Source organism: Phalangium opilio, unplaced genomic scaffold (genome assembly GCF_054372755.1).
Source record: "Phalangium opilio isolate 3A_F unplaced genomic scaffold, DU_Popi_V2 ptg000352l_1, whole genome shotgun sequence".
Taxonomy (NCBI): domain Eukaryota; kingdom Metazoa; phylum Arthropoda; class Arachnida; order Opiliones; family Phalangiidae; genus Phalangium; species Phalangium opilio.
The window spans coordinates 336,091-362,689 of NW_028324228.1; the positions used below are offsets into that span (position 1 = coordinate 336,091).

Below are 26,599 nucleotides of genomic sequence, written 5' to 3' on the forward strand. Positions count from 1 at the left end.
AAACTTGACAAATCGTAGTCGTTATTTTGAAAGTTTTAAAAGTATCAAAATTAACGTGATGTATAGCTCCAAAAATATCTTTTGAGCATTGATAACTACATCACAGTCAAACGGCCTTTGTAATTTTCTGTTTGGCAATATTTCCAATTATAAAATATAACAAGTTGGAAAACCAAAATAAACCTCTCCGAGCCGAGACGAATTTACTTTTCAAACACAGGTCCGCCAGCCAACGAGACAAACCGGAAATACATAGTTCTAATCGGCGAGATATTGCCATGATCATTTGTAAAGTTTAAAGCGTTTAATAATTTTCTGCGTATCCTCAATAATTCTAATGAGGACCTAATATCTATCACTTAAATGTGTATTTAACATTCGGCTCACTCTGAACCGTTAAGACCTCCTATAAGAGGACATGAAACAAGGTCAATTCTGGTTAAAATCTAGGTTATCTTATCTCATAGACCCAGTCGTTTCAACACGTATGGAGAGATGAAGTATTAACATCCTTATTATTTAATGAAGCTAAAAGTTACGTTTACACCATATATAAATGTTGTAAAGATGAATTAAAAAGTAAACACCAAATTTTAAATGTTAATATCAGTAGTAGGGACTACCCAAATACGCATGGATCCAAGATGGCCGCCACCCCAAGATGGCTGCCCTCTCCCCATCCAGACAAACTCAAACCAAACTTCCCAGGCAAGTCCGGACTGTCCCGAGCTCTTACAGGCTATTTTCAAACCCCATGACGTCATCTTCTTAACTCAAACCAAAACTTAAACTATATTCATCGCTGGCCTGCTAGTAATGGGCTCGATTTCGTAAAGAGTTAATGAAACGTTAACTATGAACCCGTAAACAAAAAAGAAAATGCGACACAGCATATTGGGAGGGTTCCAATAGTAAATGATATTTAAATAGCTAGTACAATAAGCCTATAATTATAAGTCTGAAAAGAAAATACAAATTTACAAATAAAAATTTTTAATAACATAAAGTATATACAATAACTAGCAAAAAGACATGTATAATAATAACATAGATATTTACAAAAGAACCCACCACCATTAAAAAATGACTAGACACCAGTCGAGCCAAACCCCCCACTCCCACGAAGCGTTGGGGTTAGATTCTAGAAACAACATATAAAACGTGTTACACGCTGAATCCTAAATTAAAACTAAAGTTATTTACCGCTGCTTCCACCGGCCTTAACAATAGCACCGGTGTAACTATTAATTGGGCAACTCTATCGCCCCGCCGGACAGTGTAGGGGGTTTCCCCTACGTTGGCTATGACCACTTTCAGGGGGCCCCGATAGTCGGCGTCTATTGTTATTCTTTAGAAATATTATACTGTTGGGCATTATAAAATAACTAATAAACATACCTATAGTCCCTTCGGCGACAAACAGCCCTTGGACCGTTAAGCTACTACGGCCGACAATGCGACCGTAGCTGTTCGCCGGTAGCATAACGGCTAACGCGGTCGACAAGATTTTGATACCATGCGGTTCAATCACGGTATCTACTGGACAATATAAGTCCAGTCCGGCCGACTGGGGAGTGGCACGACGAGGAGTAAGCGATGCCGGATGAATTTTGACAAACGACAGGGCGGGTAATCGAGAAGCGGTAGAGAAAGACATCTTGAAGTGGTTGGGATTGGTGTTTAAGTAACAGAAGTTAAACAACTGATAACTTTCACCTTGAAACACGGGGCTTATATAGTAAATTATGGAGGTTAAATCTAATAGTGTCTAGCTTTCAAGATTCTTAAGAAACTATTTTTTCGATAATAAGGAAAAAAGTTAATTAGGTATATATTCATAGAATGAGAAATCTCTCCAAGGTCTAGGTTTATTTTTTCTATATGCAAAACTTGTCTAGTCACGATTTAAATAATTCAAATAAGATCGTGTGATATTAAAAATTTATGCGCGAAGGCTAAGAAGGAGTTACCTTGACAGAAGGCCGAGGGGGGTAGGTTTTTTATTGGTATGCAAAGTTTGTTTGAGCCTGTCTGGGCGTGATTTGAATAATATAATTTGAATAATATGCATAAGATTTCCTTATAGAAAATTTTTTGATGAAGGTTAAAAGTAATTATTTTGGGAGGAAGTGAAATTATTTTTAACATGATTTAAATATGAATAAACGTATATTAATATTAAACTATAGAGGTATTTTTTATATGCGTATCTACGCTAATATCCTTCATAATCTCCAGTATCAACTCGTCAATAAAAAATGCATTTAAGGTTAAATTAACAAATCGCTTGTCGGTACATAATTATATTTTTTAAACACTTGATAAAAGTAAAAATAAGGTTGTTTTATAAAAAACCATGTCTGGGTCTGTATTCGAAAACCAATGGAGGACTTCACTTAAAAGGTCTTTCTCTAACAATCCTCGATTACCCTGCCTGTCTTTCATCAAAATTCATCCGGCATCGTTTATCTTACGCCGCGCTACGCCCCCGTCGGCCGGACTGACCTTATATTGTCCTGTCGATACCGTGATCGAACCGCAGGGTATCAAAAGTTTGTCGATATTTTTGTTATGCCTTCTTGATGACGCTGACAAACAATGTTGATATTTTTGTTATATCTATATTCTTGTTAATCTGTATTGTCTGATACTGTTTTCTTGTTATTAAAAAATCTTTATTTATATATTTGGTTTTGTTTCTCAGACATATTTAAAGGTTTTATGGCGGGAAATTCAAACAGAAATCTGGCAAAATAACACAAGTAGTAGTAGGGACTACCCAAATACGCATGGATCCAAGATGGCCGCCATCCAACCAACTCGAACCAAACTTGCAAAGATTATGTTACCTGATATACCCTGCCTTCCACCATGCTATGCCCCCAAACAAGTCTAAACCAACCCAGACTTTGTTATTTTGCCAGATTTCTGTTTGAATTTCCCGCCATAAAACCTTTAAATATGTCTGAGAAACAAAACCAAATATATAAATAAAGATTTTTTAATAACAAGAAAACAGTATCAGACAATACAGATTAACAAGAATATAGATATAACAAAAATATCAACATTGTTTGTCAGCGTCATCAAGAAGGCATAACAAAAATATCGACAAACTTTTGATACCCTGCGGTTCGATCACGGTATCGACAGGACAATATAAGGTCAGTCCGGCCGACTGGGGCGTAGCGCGGCGTAAGATAAAAGATGCCGGATGAATTTTGATGAAAGACAGGCAGGGTAATCGAGGATTGTTAGAGAAAGACCTTTTAAGTGAAGTCCTCCATTGGTTCTCGAAGATCATGGGCCGAGGCTTGGTTGTTTTTCGCCACTTCGTTGATGTCGTGAAATTGTTAAGTTTGAGAAGGACATCGAAGTCGTGATTCCAATTAGAGACCCACTGAAGAGAACGTGTTCCAACTGGTGCAGGGCACGTAGAACCTTATGTGGTGGGGTGTTACTTGTGAGCTTTTACGGGCCATGTCCCATAAAATTCTTCGTTGACCCTTTACCTCCCAAAGGAAGTTGCATTCGAGCCACTGTGGGGCCTGGTCTTCTCGTCCAGGCCTGGTTGTTGGCGCCGGAACTTCTCCTTCATTGCAATAGTCAGTTGTATGGATGCAAATGACACTGCAATGAAGGTCGATTCATGAACCTCCTAAAGACAGGGAAACCATGATCAATGTTTAGTGGTGGGCCGCAAAAATGCGACTTCACACAAATTTCCGCAACTTTTTGCGCAGCCAAATGTAGCCAGTAAAGATTACAAAACAAGTTACGGAAATCGAGGCACATGAATCGAATTTGGTCTCTTCCCAGGCTATTCCTGAGACGAAATGGATGGAAAAATCGAATTTGGTCTCTTCTCACACAGCAAAAGCTGTGTGAGTCCACGATCGGCGGGTAAAGACATCTTCGTACTGGTACTGAGTAGCTTTATGGATAAGCGTGTAGTTAAACAACTGATAACTCTCTCTTTAAAACACGGCTCTTATATACTAAAATATCGAGGTCAAATTTAATATTAGAAGAGTTCTCTAGGCCAGGCTTTCGAGAAATTTATTTTTTTACCGACCCCCAATCTTTAACGTACTATTAAAGCGGGACGTCTCATATAATAACAGCCTCAAACCAGCGGAAACAGGTTTGAACTAGTCAGGGCGGGTGGTCCTTTTTTATTGGAAGAGGGTCGGGTTTAATTAACTATTCACGTAGATGTTTCAAGGATGACGACTTAAAACTTTAGGGACTACCCAAATACGCATGGATCCAAGATGGCCGCCACCCCGAGATGGCCGCCATCCAACCAACTCGAACCAAACTTGCAAAGATTATGTTACCTGATATATCCTGCCTTCCACCATGCTATGCCCCCAAACAAGTCTAAACCAACCCAGACTTGTGTTATTTTGCCAGATTTCTGTTTGAATTTCCCGCCATAAAACCTTTAAATATGTCTGAGAAACAAAACCAAATATATAAATAAAGATTTTTTAATAACAAGAAAACAGTATCAGACAATACAGATTAACAAGAATATAGATATAACAAAAATATCAACATTGTTTGTCAGCGTCATCAAGAAGGCATAACAAAAATATCGACAAACTTTTGATACCCTGCGGTTCGATCACGGTATCGACAGGACAATATAAGGTCAGTCCGGCCGACTGGGGCGTAGCGCGGCGTAAGATAAACGATGCCGGATGAATTTTGATGAAAGACAGGCAGGGTAATCGAGGATTGTTAGAGAAAGACCTTTTAAGTGAAGTCCTCCATTGGTTCTCGAAGACCAGGCCCCACAGTGGCTCGAATGCAACTTCCTTTGGGAGGTAAAGGGTCAACGAAGGATTTTATGGGACATGGCCCGTAAAAGCTCACAAGTCACACCCCACCACATAAGGTTCTACGTGCCCTGCACCAGTTGGAACACGTTCTCTTCAGTGGGTCTCTAATTGGAATCACGACTTCGATGTCCTTCTCAAACTTAACAATTTCACGACATCAACGAAGTGGCGAAAAACAACCAAGCCTCGGCCCATGATCTTCGAGAACCAATGGAGGACTTCACTTAAAAGGTCTTTCTCTAACAATCCTCGATTACCCTGCCTGTCTTTCGTCAAAATTCATCCGGCATCGTTTATCTTACGCCGCGCTACGCCCCAGTCGGCCGGACTGACCTTATATTGTCCTGTCGATACCGTGATCGAACCGCAGGGTATCAAAAGTTTGTCGATATTTTTGTTATGCCTTCTTGATGACGCTGACAAACAATGTTGATATTTTTGTTATATCTATATTCTTGTTAATCTGTATTGTCTGATACTGTTTTCTTGTTATTAAAAAATCTTTATTTATATATTTGGTTTTGTTTCTCAGACATATTTAAAGGTTTTATGGCGGGAAATTCAAACAGAAATCTGGCAAAATAACACAAGTCTGGGTTGGTTTAGACTTGTTTGGGGGCATAGCATGGTGGAAGGCAGGGTATATCAGGTAACATAATCTTTGCAAGTTTGGTTCGAGTTGGTTGGATGGCAGCCATCTTGGGGTGGCGGCCATCTTGGATCCATGCGTATTTGGGTAGTCCCTACTACTAATATCAAATGATGTTCTTGGAATATTGAGATGAAACAGAGCTTTATAGCTACACAACTACTAAAAGAATCGTAATGCCGAAAAATATTTAAGTATTTCCATTAAATATTCTGCAAAAAGAAAATGTTATCGTTTTGTAAGAGATCTTTTCATCCTACTCGCTTTATATTAACTTTGATATGCGTGTAGTGTTTCGATTCAGATGCAATCTTCATTACTCGTTCTATATTAACTCTCACTTGTGTCAGTACATTGAAATAAGTTTATCTTAAATAATTAATTAAATATAAATGATATTAATTATTTTAATCGCCAGTAAATAACTTAAATCGTTTAAAATAAAGTTGTTCCTATTATCTTTCGAAACTTTGCTAATATTGACGTTTAAAGTGAAGGGTACCCCTCTTGCCCGCTTTCTTCAAATTTTGGGGTATATATACGATTCGATTCCATTATAATAATAGATAAAAACGCATTCGCGTGAACCGATGGTGGAAGCCCTGCCATTGGGAGGCTAGACGTTTCTCGTAACCCTAGCCGCTCGCCGCGTACATCTTAAGATGATGGAGTAGAAGCCAATGTTACAGATTGGTGTCTATGTGGTATAGACGAAAGTCCAGTAGATGGTGGTGTTAGAAGCCAATGTTGCAGATTGGTGTCTATGTGGTATAGACGAAAGTCCAGTAGATGGTGGTGTAAGAAGCCAATGTTGCAGATTGTTGTCTATGTGGTATAGGCGAATGACGAAGAACAGAAGATGGTGGTGCTTGGAAGCAGTAGCGTCACCAGGGGTTTTTTGGAGGTGCTTGAGCCCCTGAAAATTCTCTGAAGCGCCTCCAAAAATTTCTTTAAAGCGCCCCCATATATTTACTGAAAGCCGCGTGCCTTCCGAAGCAAGGTCTAAAAAATAGCTTCGCCCCGTCCTCTAGCCACTAAAGTACCGAGGATATCCGAATCGAATAATTGAAATTCCCATTAACTGACCCCCTCAATTAAGCACGCCCACTCGAGTTTAGTCTAGTCCTGATATAGTCAATTTCAAGTTATTTATTTATTTATTTATTGAATGAATGATTGCCCACAAAGTCAACAAAGTGACGTGTAAATGGGCATCGTACGTAGTTACAAATTGTCAAGAGAAAAGAAAAACAAAATGTAATTACAAAATAAGAAAACATCAACACGCAAGTAATCAGGAGAAAATAGTACAATAGCATTGGGCAAGAATAACAACACGAGATTAATTAAGACCATGTATATGTAGAAAAAAAATAAAATAAAATAAAATAAGATAAAGATAATAATGATAATTAAAGAAAATGGTACAATATAAGTTGGTCATTCAGAATAATAATAATAAAAAAAAACTAACAATACAGTGAGGAACCTAGGGAAATGAAAGTTACAAAGTAACGCGAAAAAAGTTTATCAAATGACGACGGAATTGAGATTTGGTAGAGAGTATGATAATATCATTGGGCAAATAGTTCCAATCATCAATGACAGAATTGGCAAAATGCGTTTGGCGGAAGGTAGTCGCGACCCGCGGTTTAGTTAATTTCTGTGAGTGACCACGAGTTCTTGTATTGGAATAAGGGGTGAAAAATAATGAGGGGTCCAAATCAAGGTTACGATGGACAATATCGAATACTAAACACAGGTTGTTGATTTTGTGACGTAAGGTGATAGGGTCAATGTTTAGTGAAGATAGACGTTGGGGGTGTTACAATGTCACATGACTCGAGACTCTTAACATAATCCGAGTTTAGATAGAGGCTCCGGTATATTGAATCCAGGCAGTAACGTCGTAACCTTTTAAAAGACTAGGTCTTTATTTAGACTGTAATAGATTTTAATGTAGCTCAATAAAGTATATTTAAAACTTTACAACATGGTGATAGAGGTGGGATGCCTTTAACCCACGATCCGAAAACAACGCCAAAGTGTATTACCCAAGTTACTCCACTCGCCAAGGCCCAGCAGCTACAGTACCTCAATACAACAATACAGTTAGTACTACGCAGCCGCAACGATGACGTCATTTAAAAGTCCTCCGCAATTCGTACCTGGATCGGATCCCGCCACAACTTGGAAAGAGTATAAAGAAGGTTACGAGATATTTGCCACTGCCGCTAAACTAGATAAGGAAACCATTGCGACCCAGAGAGCCACGTTTCTCCACATACTGGGCCCAGTTGGACGAAAGATCTACAATACTCTACAAATTGCAGAAGTTGATGATGCAAGAACAGTCACGGTGATTATAAAGGCTTTTGATACCTATTATAAACCTTATCACAACTTGCTATATTCAAGATATGTATTCCTCACTACAAAACAACTAGAGAATCAAACCTTTGATAATTTTTTTACGGACCTAAAGGCCAAGGCTTATGAGTGTGATTTCGCTCCACTGACAGATCAGCTTCTCGTCACGCTTATAGTAGTCGGAATAAATAATGAGAAATTACGAAAACAACTTCTCGCCATTCCCAACTTAACACTGAACATAGCAGCAGCACACTGCCAGGCCGAAGAGACTTCTAGTATACACGCAAACATGATGAGCACTACACCGACAATCCAACTGAATACAGCTCTTGAACCTGCCAACGTCGACGCAATGAGCCGCCAAAGACATCATAAGCAACGACCTCGTGACAGGGGACCTCCCAACGTACCACGTTACCAACATCCTCAAAGATCACTGACACGACCGTACAATAATCGACGCAACCACAACCAAGCCTCTACCTATGAATCTCAACGTCAGCACATGTGTCCCAATTGCGGCACTAGTCACCTTGACCGCCCTTGTCCTGCCAGAAACACAAAATGTTTAGGCTGTAATACCAGGGGTCACTGGCGCGCCCAATGCCGGAAGACCTGTTCCCTTCAAGAAACCGGTCTTTATACAGAGCAGTATACCCCAGATGTAGAGTACTATCAAGATCCGGAATACGAAGACCACACGCATCATCTGGATGCTCTTACCTATTGCATCACTTTGGAAACTGACTCTCTTCACGTTCCACAGGAACGTTCACCGCGCTCACTTCGATGTCACGCCGAAGATGAAATTTATGACCAACTTTACTTATTCGATAAACCCACAACGTTTAAAGAGGACACCGGGTCGCAAGTTAATATTATCACGACAGAAATGTTCAATACGGTGCCCAAACGCCCCACCATGCGTCCATCCACTCATACAGTAATGGCCTATTCAGGCCACCCGGTCCCAATTGAGGGTATAGTGGATCTCCCCTGCACATCCTATAACGCAACAGCCATCTGCCCATTCTACATCGTTAAAGAAGATCGCACCCCTATATTGGGAGCTGCAGCAGCGTTCCATTTAGGACTTATCGAACACCATCGCCAACCGCTGGGTCCACCACCAAGATATATCGATGTACTTGACTAATTATCTGAACCTGATCCGACCTACACCTCAATTACTCCTCAAGAAATCCGTCAACAATACAACACAGTTTTTGGAGACATAGGCAAACTGCCGGGACAACATTCTATACAGCTCCAACCACACGCAACCCCATACATTGCAATGGCACATAAAACTCCTATCGCACTTCAAGAACCTGTGCGAAAGGAGTTGAGCAAGCTACTAAACAAAGGTATTATAGTTCCTGTTACGGAAGCGGTAGATTGGGTCCACCCAATGGTGGTGGTTCCGAAGAAGGAAGGAGACGTACGAATTTGCCTCGATCCCCGAAGGTTAAATAAAGTCATAAAGCGAGTGCCATTCCCAGTTCCTACGTCTCAACAAATCTTTGCTGAACTCAAAGGATCCACTGTATTCACCGTACTGGACGTTCAGAGCGCATTTTGGCAGATTGAACTAGATGAAACGAGCTCCAAACTGTGTACATTTGCTACCCCAGAAGGACAATTTCGTTTCACACGCCTACCCATGGGTATCACCACCGGATCAGAAGTTTGCCAAGCTACGCTTCAGCGCATCTATCCTAAAAAACACTTTCCTGAGGTCCACATCTCCACAGATGATTTCTTAATCGGCACCACGGATTTGCAATCCCACAATCGTTCATTAATCAAGATCCTAGAACGTGCCTATCAAGTGGGTTTGTGTTTCAGCCACAAAAAGATCCAACTGGCCGTCTCTAGAACAACCTACATCGGCCACGTCTTCACGACAACCGGAATACACGTGGACCCAAGGAAAGTTCAAGCCATTACCTCACTACCTCCTCCGGCAGATAAGCCTGCATTACAAAGCTTTTTGGGTATGATTAATTTCATAGTCAAATTCATTCCGCATGCCAACAACGACACAGCACCATTAAGGACACTGTTAAAAAAGGACGCCGTCTACAAATGGGAAGCCACGCACCAACATCACTACGAAAACCTAAAAACAGTCGCCTCCACCACACCAGTACTGGCATATTTTGACCCCAACATTCACATCACGCTTTCAGTGGACGCGAGCCCATACGGAGTAGGAGCTGTGCTCTTGCAAAACGGTCATCCCATTGAGTATGCGTCGACGTCCTTTACGCCAACTCAGCAAAGATATGCCCAGATCGAGAAGGAGTTATTGGCAATAGTATACGCGTGCGAGCACTTCAACTACTTTATTGCCGGAACTAGATTTACCGTCCAAACTGACCACAATCCTCTAATAGGACTTTTACAAAAACCACTCCATCTGATCTCACCACGTTTACAACGGCTGATAATGCGATTATTTAGATACCAAGTTAATCTAACCTACGTCCCAGGCAAACAATTGCTAATCGCGGACATGCTCTCTAGAGCCCCACAACGACAAACTTTGATAGAGACTCCAGATCTTGAGGGACCTTACACTGCTGTTCACGCACTAATAACACAACCGCAAGCTATACAAGAACGCTACCAACGGATGACACGGGACGACTCCACCCTACAGACAATTATAAACTACGTAAAAGAAGGATGGCCCAAACACATAACGACACTACCACCCAGCTGCAAACCGTATTGGCCTCACCAGGACGAGTTACACTATCAGGAACAACTCTTATTCCGTGGCACAAGATTGGTCGTACCTAAGGCCATGCAAACATGAAATCCTCGGAAAAATTCATGTGACACACCAAGGAACAAACGCCTGCATAGCCAAAGCCAAATTACATGTATACTGGCCAAACATCACGCAGGATATCACCAACTACATCAAAACCTGTTCAATTTGCGCATCAAGACAACGTGCCAACGCACCAATGCCCATGATGGCTCATCCAATACCCGCACGACCATGGGAAACGGCGGGCACCGACATATTCACGATCGCATCACAAAAGTATATCATCCTCGTTGATTACTTCTCGCACTACGTCGAATTACAAGAACTACAACATACCAACACTCACGCTGTAATACAATTCTTAAAGCCAATTTTTGCTAGACACGGCCCACCACAGCGATTAATTTCGGACAATGGCCCACCGTACAACAGCAACGATCTAGCCCTATTCCTGAACAGTTGGGGCACAAGCCACATTACATCATCTCCCTACTATCCACAAGCCAACGGATTAACGGAAAGGATGATACAGACTATGAAAAACGCTATCATCAAAGCGCAGCAAGACGGAAAGGATCTAGAAACGGTATTATTAGAACATAGAACCACACCAAGGGCGAACTGTCCGTCGCCAGCTATCGATGGGTCGGAAGCTACGAACGCCGCTGACAATGATGAGCAAACACTTAGAACCTCAATATCCTATTCAACGGGCTAAAGAGACCATAACAAAACAACAACAAGAAATGGTAAACCGATTCAACGAAAAACGAACAACAGCATTGGCCCCACTCAACCCAGGCCAAGCCATTTACGTCCAGAAGGGACGACGAGATTGGGTACCAGCGACAATTACAGCCAAAGCGCACGAACCACGTTCATACCGAATAAGGACCACCAACGGAAAAGAGTACCGACGCACAAGAATGCACCTCAGACCAAGATACGACCTTTTCCCCAACAACAAAACTTCATTACATCAACTTCCAGACCTCAAAGCACAAAGCAACAATAACGCAGCTACCTACCATACTAGAATTTTTAAACGTAGACGGTCCCCACCACGTCCTGCACCTTCAACACCTATGCTAAACCCGATTGATCAATATCCACCGAGGACAGGAACAACACCGACTCAGACAAAAACATCTATGACAACTAACAACACATCGCCACCACCAGAGGGCTTACAGAGAACCAACCAAAGCGACAACAGCCACGTTACCACGTCACCACCAGTACATCACGCAATCACCACTAACCATAACAACGACATCCCAAAAACCCTTCACACATACGAAAGAATTCAACGCCCAGATAACAACTCAACCTTAGCCGTATCTGACAAACCTGCAACACGCCACATCAACATCCTACCAACCCAACATACGGCAGTGCAGCCACATCGAACCACCCAACGTGGACGACCCATTATACCACCAAAGAGATTCCAATAGACAAAAAAAAAGATGTTACAATGTCACATGACTCGAGACTCTTAACATAATCACATGACCTCCCGAGTCATGTGATCCGAGTTTAGATAGAGGCTCCGGTATATTGAATCCAGGCAGTAACGTCGTAACCTCTTAAAAGACTAGGTCTTTATTTAGACTGTAATAGATTTTAATGTAGCTCAATAAAGTATATTTAAAACTTTACAACAGGGGGCTGGGAAGTTACTAAGTTTATGCGGGTGCTTGGAGTAAGCATTTTAACAGTAATCAAATTAATTTGTGTGATGCAAAATCTTTTTTGATAAAACATGCGTTCAGTCCTTAATTACTTTTCCTTATTTTATAACTCTAATATTCGTCTTATAGACAAGAGGGTGTCGTGATAAACGTGATGTGTTTTGAAAAATTGGAAACACAGTGCTTTAGGTAGGGCTTAAGCCCTCCCAAATTCGAGACCCTGGCGACGCCACTGCTTGGAAGCCAGCAGTAGCGTCGCTAGGGTTTGAAATTTGGGGGGGCTAAATTTGGGCGAACTAGTTATTATAAGAAATTAATAAAAAGAAATGCTTAATGGGTTCATTGGAAAATGTGTAGACCTTAAACTATCCGTGTCAACGTGAAATTATTCGTATTTTAAAGATATGCAACCTTTCATTGATAAAGACTACGCCACTACGGAACCGATTATGAAGGATTTTCACTTGTCTTAAGTTTATTTTTAGTTTTGGTTAGCTTTTAGTCCACACTATTGGGACTCCCTCCGAAAGAACATGAAACATTTTCTTGTCTCCATCTGTTCTTTTCTTCAAAATTTTACTGTTTGGTATTGAAATTCATCTCTGCAGAGATGAAACTTCAAGAATCTATCATTATAATTTTTTATATATTGCTACAGAATTTTAGGTTGCTAACAGCAATTTTTTGGTAGGGTTTTCGGATGATTTTGGGGGGGGGGGGCTAAGTTTGGAATTTGGGGGGGGGGCTATAGCCCCCCCAAAAAAGGCCTAGCGACGCCACTGGAAGCCAGCAAGTACAGACTAGTGTCCATGTGGAGTGGACGAAAACCAAAGCTGGTGGTGTGGGAACTCAAGTAGAATAGCCAGTGGAGACAAACACAATTTTCCAAATTTCCGTGAACTATCAATGCAGTCCGGAAATTGGGAACACGTTTGCTACGATACGCAAACTGCGAACGCGGTCACGTGGGGTGTGACAGACACACACACACAAACCCACACGTCCAGTGTAATACCTCTCCGTGACGTCATCGTCACTCGGAGAGGTAACAAGTTGGGAAAACCCAAATATTACCTCTCCGTGTCGAGAAGACTATCACTACCCCCTTAAAAAACCTAAATATGTATCTATCGCTTTTTATTGCTTTGCAACCGCAGGAAGTTTATTTTAAAATAGTAAATTGTTCAAACGTTTTCAATATCTCTAACTTGCATGTGGAAACTACTCTCTCGCTATGCTCCAACACTTTTCTTGGTTTGCCAGTATGATTGGTAACATTTCTCCATATCAAAGCCATAGATATAGTAAAACCATAAAGGGTCTAGATCCACTTCCCTGGGTTAGGCTTAACGAAAAAACGCGGAAGTGACAATTAACGAGCAGACAACCACGATTTTCTGGGGGTAGCCGTATAAAACGCCATACATCGAGTGAAACTTGAGGGGAAAATATTTACTCTCACTTGAAATTTCAATTTGGCCTCACGCGATATTAGAATTAGGCGTAACAGCTATGTTCGAGTATCGCTGAAGGTTATTTAGTCCACGGCTAGGAGTTTTACTAAAAATAACTACTTGAGTCCGATAAATTTCCAGGTGTGTTATTTTTACATACTGACAACACAAAAGGCAAGCCAAGCAGCAGAGAAACTACTATTGGAATGGAAAGAAAACTATTCCAGTTAAGCAGCTATGGTTGTCTACACGAGAATACTTTATTTCCTTTCTTAAGACGTCTTAAAACTTTCCTCGAATAAATTAAGGTTATTTAACATAAGGGTTACATTTTTATATAGGCCTACACTCTAAGAAATTGGGGTGTGCTTTAACACCTTTAAAAGTAGTTTATATGGGTCCAAATTTGGCACCGTTACAGGTGTTCATTTACACCCCTGAAAGGGTTTAATAACACTTATTTGAGCAATTGGTGGCAAAGATAAGTATAAAATTGTACAACAGAGGTGCAGTTTAACACCTTTTTAACTCTTATATCGCACTGAAAGTGACTTTTTACTCTCATATTAGTGTTGTGCAACTCCTTAAAGGGTGCGGCATAGCATCTTTCAGAGTGTCGCTTCGCACCTTTAAGAGTGTCGCTTCACACCTTTAAGAGTGGGAGATCTTTTGGTAGGATAGTAGTAGAAATTCTAATACTTTTCCTAGACTTAAGTGCAAAACCGATGACGTAAAAAACACTATAGTGGCTACATTTACCACTCATGAAGCATAACTCAAATTTCGAGTATGGATTTCCTGTTTAATTAAATTTTGATTATCCGCCATTCCGCAGTCTTATTACCAATTAATGCTATATTCATAGCAATGAGAGAACTCCATCACATGAGGAAAGTTCTCACATGCAGAACTATACCTCGTCAAGCGAGGGTTGTTGCATATAAAGTCTAAAGTTATTATTACGGGTATATAAACTTCTGAAAAAGGCAGAAAGTTTTTAATTGGTACAAATGCATAGGATATTAAATTAGTTTTGGAGGCTATAATATTCAAGTAGTAGATAGAGAAGTTCTTGTTAAATTTAATAATCTCTTTTCACTAAGAGTTTTTCGAGCACCAGAAACGCGTTTAATCTAATTTGCACTACAGATTTTACAAAAAAAATTCCATTTAGTACTCTAATTTTTCTCAAAATAATGATAAAACATGTCACAAAAGCAAGTGCCCCACTTTGGCTGCTCAAGCTGGCCCTACTGTGAGGCCAGTACCTAACCTAGTCTCGTTTTTTAAGAGTATCGCTTAACACCTGTAAGAGTGTCGCCTAACACGCTTAGCATAGTTTTATGAAGGTACAATACCGCCAGATTACCAATTTCTTTGTTAATTTTATCTAAAGGATAAAACTGTTTTCTTTCATGAATATCATCTTTAAAAAAGGTTTAACAATTACGTTTTTTCAACAATTTTTTACTGTTTGTATTGACTTTAATATTAAAACATTAATGAAAATGAAAGACCTTATTTAAGAAACCCGCAGTATTATAATTTTTCATGTTTAATTTCGAACGGTGTTTTTACCTCTCCTTGTGACGTATGTCACGGAGAGGTTCTAATTTCGACGTGTCGGTGGGTGTGTGTGTGTGTGTGTCTGTCTGTTGTTACACCCACGTGACCGCGTTCGCAGTTTGCAAATCGGAGCAAACGTGTTCTCAATTTCCGGAAATTTCGAAAATTGTATTACACTTACAGGCTATTTACTCCATTGCCTGTCTAACATCACCAGCCTCTGGTCTTTGTCCATCCCACATGGACACCAGTCTGTACACACTGGCTTCTAATCACAATCATCTGCTGCTCTTTGTCCATCCCACATGGACACCAGTTTGCACACACTGGCTTCTAATCCCCACCCTCTCGCGGTCTTTGTCCATCCCACATGGACACCAGTCTGTACACACTGGCTTCTAATCACCACCGTCATCTGCTCTTTGTCCATCCCACATGGACACCAGTCTGTACACCTGGCTTCTAACACCACCATCTTCTGGTCTTTGCTTTTGTCCATCCCACACGGACACCAGTCTGTACACCTGGCTTCTAACACCACCATCTTCTGGTCTTTGTTTTTGTCCATCCCACATGGACACCAGTCTGTACACCTGGCTTCTACTCCATCATCGTTAAGGTTAAGACATACGCGGCGATCGGCCAGGGTTACGAGAAACGTCTGGCCTTCCAATGGCGGGGCTTCCACCAAAGGTTCACGCAATTGCGCTGTTCTTATCCATAGCTGCGATTCGACACCCTTATATACTACCTATTTGAGTAAGGCGACGCAACCGGCATATGCTTCATTTCAAACGCCAATATTAGTCAAGTCTCTCAAGAATGTTTAATTATTCTTTTTCAAAACGATGTAACGCTCAATAAGGCGAACAACTAACGAAGAAAATATTAAATATTAATTATATTTATTTTAATATTTAAGATAATCATGTCTCTAAACTCAAAATTAATACGGAAAGGGTAAAACAGCAGTCTATATGTGTCCGTCCGTTGTTACACTAGTGCGCTGCGTTAGAAGTTCGTTTTTGTTTTGATGTGTAAAGAAATCCTTCAGAACCTTAATATTCCCGTTTTCCATAATATAAATTGAATATGTGGAAATATTTTTCGTAATTATGATGCATTTAGTACTTTTCTAGCTTTTAAGCTCTATTTCATTTTGATATTCCAAAGATTTTTTTTTAATATTATTATTTAAAATGGATGTTTATATATTACTTAAGCTATACTACATCTGTTTATAGGATAATCCTTCCTAAAGTGAATACAAGCGCAACGCTACAATGTTGGTCAAATGAACTGTCATTTGTCAATAGACCTAGTGAACCAAAAAGTAAACGCTTGGTTTTCGTTTCTGTAATGCAGAGACATTAACGGTTCAGAGTGAGCCGAAAGTTAAATACACTATTAAATAATTAGGCTTAGATTTTACAATCATGGTGGAAATCTGGGTCGGGTTCAGCAGAGCCCAGTGCTTTTAGCAGTGTCCTACATAACGGGATTTTATTTTTGAATTTTGACGTCACGGTGCTTAACGCTGAGCTAGCGCGGTCTTCAAAGAAAATAGTCGGTTTTTTGGATAACGTGATGTAAAACGTGTAGTTCTCAGCTTGGCGAAAAAACCATGGATGAATTAATACAAATAGCTCTATGGGACTATAGCTCTTTAATTGGCGTGACACCAGTTGATCACGCGAGAATTTTAAGAGATATGTTAGTTTCTAATTTTAATTATAAAAGTTGTTATCTTTCTCTATAAATATGTCATCTTACAATTTTTGTTAAGCCTTGGTACCTTGCACGCTTTATTGCGCTAGCGTCATTTATAAAACGCCGATGACCGGAGAAAAGCTATGACGACAGAGCTCACCGGTAAACATTTCCAAAATCCCCTGTCTTTTTTGGTGAGCTCTGCTGAACGCAGCCCAGACCAGTGAAATGTCTGAGCGTAATCGGATAATAGCTTCGTGTTTTCATGCTTTTTATGGTACGCATTTACTTTCAGTGTGATTAGCCACAAATAAGCTTTGGTGTTATGTAACGTTAACAGTCATGTTGACAAACTAAGAAAATCGTTGAGGTGAAACGAGAGGATAGTGTTTATATGGCAACCCTGTTGTGAATATGGTTTTGAACATAGAGGGCATACAGTTGAGGAGTAGAAAATTGGGCCTTTACAAACACGTAAAGGTAGTATCCCTCCAAAGTTTTATCTCTTCATTTCCCGTTTCTCCCCCATCGGATGATTTTAATGTGTACAAGTATATCATTATTGGATGTAAAATGTCGTCTGATTTACAGTATATTTGCTATGCTTTGTATACTGCTTTAATATTTCATAAATTTTAACTTAAGAAACATTTCCATATCTGGGTAAATAAGTTTGTAAGTAGTCGTCTTGACTCGGAGAGGTAATATTTTGGTTTTCCCAACTTGTAATAGTGTTATTTTACACCGAATTTACACTTTAAATTGGCCCCTAAAAACTCAAGGTAAGAAAACTCTCTTTTGGGTGTTTTTACGGTGTTTACACCGTTTTAACACGTTTTTAACACTTCCATTTCTTAGAGTGTACTGCTCAGTGTTTACCTCAGTAATTAAGACGTCCATTTTCAACTCATAAACATTTTATTTAAGCGCTGACTTCCCTAAACCTAACAATAACATCGTGAATCATATCCCCTGTGATATCACTATATGTTGGCATTTTCACGAAATTTCTAGGATTCACCAACCTTGGTAATCCAACTTTATCCGTGAAGTGCCCGCATCTGTGTATCACAGCTGGATTCTGAAATATCAAACTTAGCGACGAAGTATTTAATATTTTCCAATGTAGAGTATCACATTCCGTGTGATATCACCCTATATAGGTAATTCCACGGAAGTTCTAGGATTCACCAACCTTGGAAATCCAACTTTATCCGTGAAAAACCCACATCTGTGAATCACACCTAATATAGAGTTCTAGGATTCACCAACCTTGGAAATCCAACTTTATCCGTGAAAAGCCTGCATCAGTGTCTCACACCTGGGATATGAACCCCCGAACTCTACATAACATTTGTCATTTCTTTTATACAGTATATCATATTTAAATGTTCCCTTTCTCTAACTTACATTACAGCGAACAACAAGTAAATCTGCTTAAAAGTTAATTTGAATCAAAAAAACCCACTTGTACGTGGGAAAAAAGATTCTGGGAAAACCCACATGGGGAAAAAACCATTAACATATATCAACATTTAACATTATCATAATTGTTTTCAATACACAACGTCGTATTAAAAGATTGCGATGCTTTTTCGAAATGAAAGGCTCAGTAGACTTTAACGATTGTCCAGAGAATGAAAGACGTGTCCAGAATTTCACGTATGTGGAGAGATTGATAAACGTAATGCTTCATTAGGCTTTCAAACGTTTAGAACAAACCTTGTAAAGAATGGAGTTTTTTAATTGAGAAACAGGTTTTCAATGACACCATTTACCCGTTCTAAGAATGGATGCAATAACGCACATCTTCACCAACTCGGGTTTTTTGTCTACAATTAAATTTGGTTCAGATATTTTTCACCAATTTCTAGCTTGAAAAACAAAATGGATATAAGCGAAAAAGAATTCACCTACATGGTTAAGCATAATTGAAATTTACCTTGAAAACCAAAATCGTAATCGATTTGGTTAGCTATGTCATTGTACGATTAACTACGAGAGAGGGGATGACTAACGACCATTCAGTAGGATCAGTACATTTCCTATATGCTCCCGTCGCTAGAACGAATCAGGATTACACATATTGGAAGTAGAACCGAAAACTGAACATCCGTGAATGGTAAGCGAACTGTAGAAAATGCAATTAGTGAAAAGCCATGATACATTATGTTATCTTACCCCAACAATTTTCAAATACTTGCTTACGATCATTTTTTACGGTGCGATTCCTTGCGTCACAGAGATCTAAAATGTAATTCATCATTTCGATCCTTTTCTACAATGGTAATAAATCCTGTAAACTCTGTCAAATGTGATACCACTTTAATTACCAATTGCCTTTCGGTGGTAATACTAGCAATTCTGCCTCTCTCTCTACAATAGTGATAGATCTTATAAACTGCATGGGTCAAACGTGATTTTACCTTATACTTGCCAATTGTCTATTAAAGGTAACACTACCAACTCTCTCTCTCTCTCTCTCTCTCTGCTTCATATAACATTTTGAGAAACCCTTTCGGGTCATAAGTTTTTCTCTCTTAATGGTGCAAATACCATTTTGAGCAACCCTTTCGGGTTATAAGTTTTCAATTTCACAAGTTTTCAATTTCATACGTTTTCAATTTGGTACATTTTCACTTTCTTTCATTATGGGACGCCACAATTTCTGATAATCACACATATCAGAAAACCACACTTACAACTTTACAAAGCTCCTAGAGCTAGGATATCTATCAACCAATCATTACGGCTGATAATACAAGGCCTCTAGGACCAGAACTTCCTACCCTTTCGGGTAATTATACAAGGTCTCTAGGACCAGGACATTTTCACTTTCTTTCATTATAGGACTTCCGCCGCCAATTTAGCTTAATATAAGACGCCACAATTTCTGATAATGACACATATCAGAAAAAAACACTCATAACTTTACAAAGCTCCTAGAGCTAGGATTTCTATCAACCAATCATTACGGCTGATAATACAAGGCCTCTAGGACCAGGACTACCTACCCTTTCGGGTAATTATATAAGGCCTCTAGGACCAGGACTTCCTACCCTTTCGGGTAATTATACAAAGCTTCTAGGGTTAGGACTTTCACCAACAACCACAGTTTATTATACGACGCCATAACTTTTTTAATGAACACATATCAGAAAACAACATATCAGTTGACTTTACAGGGCCTTCTCAGATGAAACTGTCTCCAAAACTATTCCCTTTTAAAAAAACATATACCTTTATGATATGAATAGTACGTCTCTCTGTAACATGCTTTGTATCTCTCACGGAAAAGCTTGTTTCCGAACGCTAAATCTAACTGGCAATGATAGTCAGTTGATACTTTCTCTTCAAGACCAGGCATTAGAATCATATCAAACGAATCAAAGAACATTTTCAACGCGGTTTTGCTTTTTAAAAAATTTATGTTAAAATCTCCCACAACAACTGTCGGAATAGAGGCATCATATCTAATATCGAATAAAGGGTTAAAATCCTCAAAAACTGATCTCAAACTCGCTCCAGGCGATTTGTACAACAAAACAACAGTCATCGGTTCATTTTCAATGGAAACATCTAACCAGCAACGTTCCACATGCGAATTTCTGAAAGGTCTATCGGTTCGTAAAACCCTATTATTCAAATCGTTAACTACATTTTCTGGTGTATCTTTTAAATAAATGGAAAAACCAAATGCAATTCTACGTGCCGTTCTTGGCAGATAAATACCACCCACTTCCCTAAAGGATGGCACATAAAACTCATCATTTTCTTTCTTCCACGTTTCAACAAAGCATAATAACTGGGCATTTCTTATTACGGTACTGTCTGCTAAAATATCTTCCAAATGTGCGTTTAAGGACTGCACATTGTGAACATAAATATAAACCGGTTCGTTCAAGAACGGTAACGCAATACTCTTCGTATCTCGTAATCTTTTAATTTCCAATTCAACTTGATTGTTTTTAGGCGCATTTGGAACTTGAAATTTACCCTCAATATACAAACCAGAGGCGTTTCTCGCTCTACTACAGGCAACGTATAAATGAGCTCTCTCTAATTTCTTTCTTTGATTACAATGAACTACTACAGACGAATACGTATCACCTTGACTCTTGTGTATCGTAATAGCCTCAGAAATGACCAAAGGAAACTGTTTCCTAGAGACCGAAACATTATTTTGCCTCCATTTTCTACTGAATGCCTTGGTAACTTTCTCGACAGGAGTCCAAATACTGTTAAAGTTATTCTGCTCGTATAACCCATGACTCTTTTGTCTCAACAACTTTCCAACATTAGCATCAGCAAACTCAATCCAAACCCTAAACGGAATTTGTTCACCGAGCCTATTTTTGCAGTACCCTATTTTTCTTAACCAACCTGTTGCCCCATTTGTAAGTCCGTAAGACGTATCAACATTGTTAGTCATCATGTATCTGGCGCCACAAGCGAGCGTCAATTCTTTAGGCAGACCATACGTATCAGACGTTGCCAACGTTTGAACTTGAGAAAGAATGTTATTTCTAACTTCGCTAGTAAGATCACCATTTACAACATTTACTGAAACGGAAATAGACTTTTCCGTATTCATGTTTAAAAGCATCTCTTCGTTAAATTGGTTCACTTCAACGTTAGTAGGGAAAAGATGTATCGCTTCTTTTGGCGGTACACGCTCTCTATTCACTTCTAAACTTACAAAAAAGTCAATATCATCCTGATTCATACTTCCCACAGCCATTCTGTTCAAAGCTTCCGCAAATCTTTTGTCATCTTTTTGCCTCATAATTTCTTCAAGCTCTGCAAACTGGAATTCTTCCCATATTGGGTTACCAATTAACGCCGCATAGGGATTGTCAGTATCACTTTGACCTTGAAAGGCGAAATGATCGCGCACTGGTCTAAGTTGGTTAAAATCTCCAACTAACAGTACAGATACACCACCGAAATAATCTGGACAACCCATTATCTCTTGCAATCTCGCGTTAACTCGGTTAAAAACCTTGGCTCCAACCATTGATATTTCGTCAATAATTACCAATTTCACTTGACCATACATCAATCTACAATTGTGAAGAGTTTCACTTTCTAGCCTGGAAATATTCCCGGCAAATTGACTAACCGGTAGACAAAAGGTACTATACAAAGTAGCGCCACCTATATTAAAGGCAGCCTTGCCCGTAGGTGCGCATCGCAAAACTTTAACTTCTGAGGGATTAGACCCTGGCTGCTTATTGTAAAATCTAGTAACAGCTTCAAATATGGCACTTATCAAAACGCTTTTTCCAACACCAGCGCCACCGGTAACAAATAGCCGTAAAGGCGTTTCCTTGCATTTTAAATGATGCAGAACTTCATAAAATATTTCTTTCTGTTTCACATTCAGCATTCTAACAAGTACATTGTACTCAGAATCATTGACTAACGTCACTGACGGAGCAATAGTTCTTTCCGCATTACCATCAAGAATATCACGGGTAATATTTCCTATAGACTCCTGAACCGTATTAATTAGAAATTCAGAATCTTCGACAATTAAAGATCTATCTATTTCATTTCGATGTTCCAATTCAGGCTGAATATTAGTAAGATCAGCTTCAATAGCTTCACTTTCGAAATCTCGGACAGCCTGTTCAATGGCCGCTTCGTCAATTTCGTTATTAAATTCTTTTCTACATTCCTTTATAATCTCAAGTTTAAGTTCATACTCTGATTTCAGATCCTTTGTCAAAATGTCCCTACTCTCATCGCGCCAAGACGAGAACAACATTATTTGCTCACGATAATACTGTTCGGGTTCTTTCACTAAATTGAATCTCCGATACCGCATAATTTTAGAATGACCACGTTTTCTAATAAAACCTGAATCATTTTTCAGTTTCAACCATTTACCACATTCAACTTCAAGGTTTTCACTGTAATCAATATGACTTTGGGTTTTCGTAACTCTACGACTTTTGGAAAACTCGTACCACGTCGCAAATTGAGCTAACGTTACTGCCTCTAAATCATCTGGCCTTTGAACATAATGGTCCAACATTCCAGAAGCGAAAACGTCCATACTATCTTCTGACAACTGTTCAAGCTCACTTTTGCTTTTGAGAATATGGACTCGATTTTCGGGCAAATTTGTATTCACGTATATACAGGCCCGACTGCATCTAGAGACTGGAATTTGTAAAACACTATATGCCGCTTCTTGCGCGCTTACCTCGTGCGCATTCAAAAACTGATTTGCTATCACTTTCAACTTTTGCTTTACCGTACATTTATCTGACTGTGCTCGTTTAGCAGCTTCACGCAAAAGCATTGACATGCCACGCTGAGATTTTCCTATATAAGACACAATATACATAACCAGAGCGTAAGGATCAAGTACAAACTGAATGTCCATATTCGCTTGCCAAAGGCGCAAAGTGCACGGGTTGTACGGATTAACCCTAGTATCTTTAGGGTGTCTTTTCAATAAAACAACTTTCTTTTTTATGTCATACGTAACTGCCTTAATATATTCCTCTTCACTCATTCGCTACTTTGCCAACAACTCCTCGAAACTATCTACCCAAAATTCCTTTTCTTTCGATTGCAAAAGTTCATTCATTTTTTTGGAATTCCTCTTACATTTCAGTTCTTCGTCAAGAGTACCGGGTTCTCTTAAACTCGGATCATAAACAATAGTTCTAGGCATGGGAGGAAATGGAATTCCAAAACGACAAACTGAACTGTTATTTACCTTTTTCTTACACGTTGTCGTGTGCTTGTGCATTTGCAAAGACGTTAATAAATCCCCATTATCATCGTTCAATTTACCAGCGCAAGAAATAGCTTTATCAATAAAGTCCTCTACCTCTTTAACATTCGACAAATCATCTTTGAGCTTAGGCGCATCTTTAATCCATATCAACCCATGTTGATGGGGAGACCCCCTTTGCTGTATTTCAACTCTAAAGTAATAATCTTCAATAACACCAAGGGGACCTAGTTTTTGCAAAGCTTTAAGCAGAGCCCGAAAACGGTGGTCAAAATATCTAGCACAAGTAACAGGATCATTCTGAATCAACTTGGCCTTTTCCGAAAAACTTAAATTCCTAATTTCATTATCCGCTAAGCGTTCTTGACCTGAGGTCACTCTCAGTATGTTCAAAAGCTCAGGCCATTTGCCTTCCGCAGCTGAAAACGTTATAAAAAAGGTAGCCGTACCAAGCTGCCTAATCATAGCCATTAACTCTTTCTGCCTATGCTGCCAATATGAAGGCGAGGACTGCAAATTTTCTAATACTCTAAAACCATCATCCTGCTTAACAATTGAATCGAGTGCACCAGCAGACGATAAAAACCCAGCAGTGTAATTAGAGCCATCTTTTCTCTTGGTTTTTCTCATACACACTTGTATAGATTCACTAACTTTCATTGTTTCCAAATTAACAAAAGCGTAAAACCATTTTGAGACATTCTTGGCGCAACGTCGATCAACATTACGAAGCTCCCACTTGGCAATATCCCCAAACCTACCTTTAACCTTAAGGTTTCTCTTCTGACCGACATAAATACTGGGGAATGACAATTCCTCAGCGTCCTCGTCATAGAGCAAAGACATTGGCGTTTGACCTTCACCAGGAGCAAACTTAACACGCATGGTGTTAGTCGGAAGGAAATCGGACAATGACACTAACAACGTGTCTTGATTCCCAACTGGTAATAAATTAACTTCATTAGCTTCATTGACTTCATTCCACATATCATCGCTATCATTTTCGTTCGCTAAATTCACTGACCCAACTGGGTTTTCGCTTAATATATCATCTTGATTTAACTGACGGTCATTTTCGTCAACAATAAATTCAAGTTCTTCTGGAATTGGATCCAATATATCGACTCTTACAGATATTCCATGCTTAATATACAACGGTGTTTTCACCAAAACCTTAAGAGCTTCGTGCATTTTTTTAGGCCTAACAGTTTCATACAAATATGGTGTGTTATATTGCATTCTCCTCATAAACTCAATTTGAACAGTATCTGTTTCACAAGGTAACCGTGGTAACACTGACACTGTAGACTCAACATTTATAGGAACGTTGACCACGTTTCCCTTAATCCCCCTTTGTTGATCACAACCCAACCTTCTTATTTGCATAAAAGGCATTCGTGGTGAAATCATCCTTTCCTCCAAATTAGACAAACTGAATGTCCATATTCGCTTGCCAAAGGCGCAAAGTGCACGGGTTGTACGGATTAACCCTAGTATCTTTAGGGAGTCTTTTCAATAAAACAACTTTCTTTTTTATGTCATACGTAACTGCCTTAATATATTCCTCTTCACTCATTCGCAACTTTGCCAACAACTCCTCGAAACTATCTACCCAAAATTCCTTTTCTTTCGATTGCAAAAGTTCATTCAATTTTTTGGAATTCCTCTTACATTTCAGTTCTTCGTCAAGAGTACCGGGTTCTCTTAAACTCGGATCATAAACAATAGTTCTAGGCATGGGAGGAAATGGAATTCCAAAACGACAAACTGAACTGTTATTTACCTTTTTCTTACACGTTGTCGTGTGCTTGTGCATTTGCAAAGACGTTAATAAATCCCCATTATCATCGTTCAATTTACCAGCGCAAGAAATAGCTTTATCAATAAAGTCCTCTACCTCTTTAACATTCGACAAATCATCTTTGAGCTTAGGCGCATCTTTAATCCATATCAACCCATGTTGATGGGGAGACCCCCTTTGCTGTATTTCAACTCTAAAGTAATAATCTTCAATAACACCAAGGGGACCTAGTTTTTGCAAAGCTTTAAGCAGAGCCCGAAAACGGTGGTCAAAATATCTAGCACAAGTAACAGGATCATTCTGAATCAACTTGGCCTTTTCCGAAAAACTTAAATTCCTAATTTCATTATCCGCTAAGCGTTCTTGACCTGAGGTCACTCTCAGTATGTTCAAAAGCTCAGGCCATTTGCCTTCCGCAGCTGAAAACGTTATAAAAAAGGTAGCCGTACCAAGCTGCCTAATCATAGCCATTAACTCTTTCTGCCTATGCTGCCAATATGAAGGCGAGGACTGCAAATTTTCTAATACTCTAAAACCATCATCCTGCTTAACAATTGAATCGAGTGCACCAGCAGACGATAAAAACCCAGCAGTGTAATTAGAGCCATCTTTTCTCTTGGTTTTTCTCATACACACTTGTATAGATTCACTAACTTTCATTGTTTCCAACTTAACAAAAGCGTAAAACCATTTTGAGACATTCTTGGCGCAACGTCGATCAACATTACGAAGCTCCCACTTGGCAATATCCCCAAACCTACCTTTAACCTTAAGGTTTCTCTTCTGACCGACATAAATACTGGGGAATGACAATTCCTCAGCGTCCTCGTCATAGAGCAAAGACATTGGCGTTTGACCTTCACCAGGAGCAAACTTAACACGCATGGTGTTAGTCGGAAGGAAATCGGACAATGACACTAACAACGTGTCTTGATTCCCAACTGGTAATAAATTAACTTCGTTAGCTTCATT

At 39.5% G+C, this 26,599-nt stretch overlaps 1 protein-coding gene and 1 long non-coding RNA gene across 3 annotated transcripts in view; one reads left to right on the forward strand and one right to left on the reverse strand.

Moving 5' to 3' along the window:
* LOC149602700 (uncharacterized) overlaps positions 1-26,599 on the forward strand; it is a 198,587-nt gene that overhangs the window by 98,673 nt on the left and 73,315 nt on the right. The window lies entirely within an intron of this gene.
* On the reverse strand, positions 18,896-19,486 carry LOC149602705 (uncharacterized). Of its 2 annotated transcripts, none has more exons than XR_016377079.1 (3): positions 19,284-19,485; positions 19,018-19,206; positions 18,896-18,949 (listed from the first exon to the last, which is right to left on the reverse strand). It is a non-coding gene; the product is annotated as an uncharacterized LOC149602705 (long non-coding RNA). The 2 variants fall into 2 exon arrangements; XR_016377080.1 differs by having other exon boundaries at positions 18,931-18,945; positions 19,284-19,486.